Source organism: Sinocyclocheilus grahami, unplaced genomic scaffold (genome assembly GCF_001515645.1).
Source record: "Sinocyclocheilus grahami isolate Dianchi unplaced genomic scaffold, SAMN03320097.WGS_v1.1 scaffold1546.1, whole genome shotgun sequence".
In the NCBI taxonomy this organism is placed as follows: Eukaryota; Metazoa; Chordata; class Actinopteri; order Cypriniformes; family Cyprinidae; genus Sinocyclocheilus; species Sinocyclocheilus grahami.
The window spans coordinates 176,624-179,576 of NW_015506725.1; the positions used below are offsets into that span (position 1 = coordinate 176,624).

General features: G+C 39.2%; 1 protein-coding gene across 1 annotated transcript in view; it reads right to left on the bottom strand.

Moving 5' to 3' along the window:
* LOC107571074 (DExD-box helicase 21) overlaps positions 1-2,213 on the bottom strand; it is a 16,830-nt gene extending 14,617 nt beyond the window's left edge. The window contains exon 1 of the mRNA XM_016257354.1: positions 2,208-2,213. The gene's annotated coding sequence lies outside the window, so the exon portion shown is untranslated. The remainder of the gene's footprint in view (positions 1-2,207) is intronic.
* Positions 2,214-2,953: the final 740 nt, after the last annotated feature.

Consider the following 2,953-nt stretch of genomic DNA (forward strand, 5'->3'; position numbering starts at 1 on the left):
ACGGGCAATATAGGCGAGTCGGAGAGACAAAATCGCCTGTGCTGTATAACACGAAACGTGACAGAATTTGGCAAAATCTGGATGAATTTATTTTAAAAGCAGGGAAAATTCAATGTATTAACAATCTCTTTGAATGTGTGTCTGTAGGTGGTATTGGTTGCACAACTACTAATTTCTGCCAGTTGGTTCCTTGTAAGAACAATACCCGAGTTACTCGAGTACTCATGATTTATAAAAACAGGCATGATAGGCCAATTTTCGCAATAATTACATCTCTTACATGTATTGCACAAACATTATCATACAAATTGTTACTTAAAAAGAATTGTATTTTGCATTTAAAATACAAAGTAACACGTTATAGACCAACTGACATGCAACATTGTAACATCTTTGCGTGCAATATCAGATCTGTACACGGTGTGCAGATTATACATTGGCAGCTTTTTTTCAGTTCACATAGTTTGTGTAATGCATATATTTGCGCGTTTCAGTGAATCATGCGCATCAAATTTAATTCAATCAGATCTCATGTATTAAATCAAAAATACGCAGTTATCAACCAAAGAAAAACATCACACCATTCTGCAGTGTGCACTGTACACAATAGCTCTTACAGAACAGTTTCACCTACTCAGCATTTCAAAACATTGCACATAAGAAACTATGTATTGCCGTTTACACAGGTGTGAGGAACAGCTTCAGGTGAGGGATTGACCTAAAATGACCATAGATGTTTAGCTTCTCTCTCTCTCTCTAGCTTGCATCCCTGTGAGCCATGATGTGGAAAGACGATGGCCACTTTGAATCCGGACATCACAAATGGTGCTGGCTCAAAGAGCTGTGTAGGTGGTCCATTGATGCATGCCAACGAAAAGAAGAGAAGACAAGCCTGTTACTGTTGAGAGTCCTCTCTCACACTCTGCAGAGGGAGCTGAGAAGGTTTTGCTTGCAGTTTTCCCGTTCTGTGTCTTCTGGCATTTAAAGTCTCTAAATTAATCTATTGCTTGTCTGGTAGTTTCACTAAGAAGCTGTTCTGTCAGCTTGAGCTAGTTTGACATCTCAGGGGGCTTCGATAACTCAAGATCGTTGCTAAGCAGACGTTGTTTTAAGTTGTAAAATATTGCTTGAAAAAATCGATCTTCCCCTTTCTCTCTCTCACCATTGATGCCGACACCATTAAACTGGGCAAAATGCGATATTGCTCAACCTTTCTGGTAGATTTACCTCCCTGGAAATTAGTGCTTGAAGAACTTCAATGGCCTGCTCTGTGTAGCTGGTTTCTCTTTCCTGCAGCTTGAGTGTGAGAGGCTCTGGAGTTCCCGAAGAACATCCATACAATGCCAAATCAAACAGAAAGTTTGCTTTTTGTGAGGTGCTTAAAGGGTTAGTTCACCCAAAAATGAAAATTAGCCCATAAATTACTCACCCTCAAGTCATTCTAGGTGTATATGACTTTCTTCTTTCAGACGAATCCAGTCGGAGTTATATTAAAAATAGTCTTTGATCTTTCAAGCTGTTTAGTGCCACTCAGCGGGTGTTGCATGCATCAGTCCAAAAGAAGTGAAATAAAAAGCGCCCATCCATAACAAAAGTGTCTCACATGGCTCCGGGGGGACAAAGGCCTCCTGTAGCGAATTGATGCATTTTTGTAAGAAAAATATCCATATTCAAAACGTAATAATCACTTTAATCTAGCTTGCGCCAACAGTTGTAAACAGAAGCAGCTCCGGGCGGATGACGTATGAGTTCAGCGCTGCGCATGTGCTGGTGAGTCTGGTGAAAACCAACGTTTGTTAACAGGAGCAAAAGAAGCAAATCCTCATTCTGTACTTCTAATTAGTGACCATTGCTTTGTTTTGATCTCTCCACTGCGGGTGCTTTTTATTTCACTTCTTTTGGACTGATGCATGCAACACCCGCTGAGTGGCATTAAACAGCTTGAAAGATCAAAGACAATTTTTAATATAACTCCAACTGGATTCGTCTGAAAGAAGAAAGTCATATACACCTAGGATGACTTGAGGGTGAGTAATTTATGGGCTAATTTTCATTTTTGGGTGAACTAACTCTTAAGAACTTTTGTATTTTTTTTTTCTTTCAACATCAGTTTCTTCACGGTCTTTACTGAAATGTTTAGCTAATTCAGGAAAACTCTTGTTTTAGCTTTTAATCACCCCATATTAGCCCTGTTCGATCTGACGCACCGTCAGCAGCAACAACAACGAGATTTTGCCGCAGAAAGTTCTCATCAAAGCCAGCTTCCTCCAAACTCCCTCTCAACCCTGTGTAGATAGAATGAGTGTTGTTTTCAACATCACTCCGCCTGTGACATCACATCTGACAAATACTATTATACAGGCAATACCAAATACAGTGCTCTCATCAATTGTTATGCTCACACGGGAGTTATTTGCTTTTATGTGCAACAACTTTTCTCTCTGTTTCTTTTGAAATGTGTTCTATTATCTCAGAACATGAGTGCAGCCTATGCTTTCATCCTGTATGTAACAGTCGTGACACACTCACACACACGGGATTCTTTCGTCTTTGATTTACTGTAATTAACACAGAGCACTATTACAAGGCGACAGACTGAAGACAAAGACGTTTTCATAGAAAAAAAAAAAGGTAAAAATCATGTTGGCTGCAGCAGCGAAACACAAATCTGCCCTAGTACAGCTAAACTCACATTACTTGTGTTAGAACACATGGCAGCAATACACAATATGAAGACCTTAGCAACATACCTGTAATTAACAACATTGCACTATTGCAAGACAAAGACTGGAAAACAGAACATGAACAACTAAATACTATGAACATGGTAACAATGAACATTTATGACAGAATAAACACAAAAACAACATACCTTTTTAATGAGAAAGGGTACAAATCAGGCTGAAGATACAGTACCGCAGACTAGAAAAATAGGAATTACACATTCACTCGA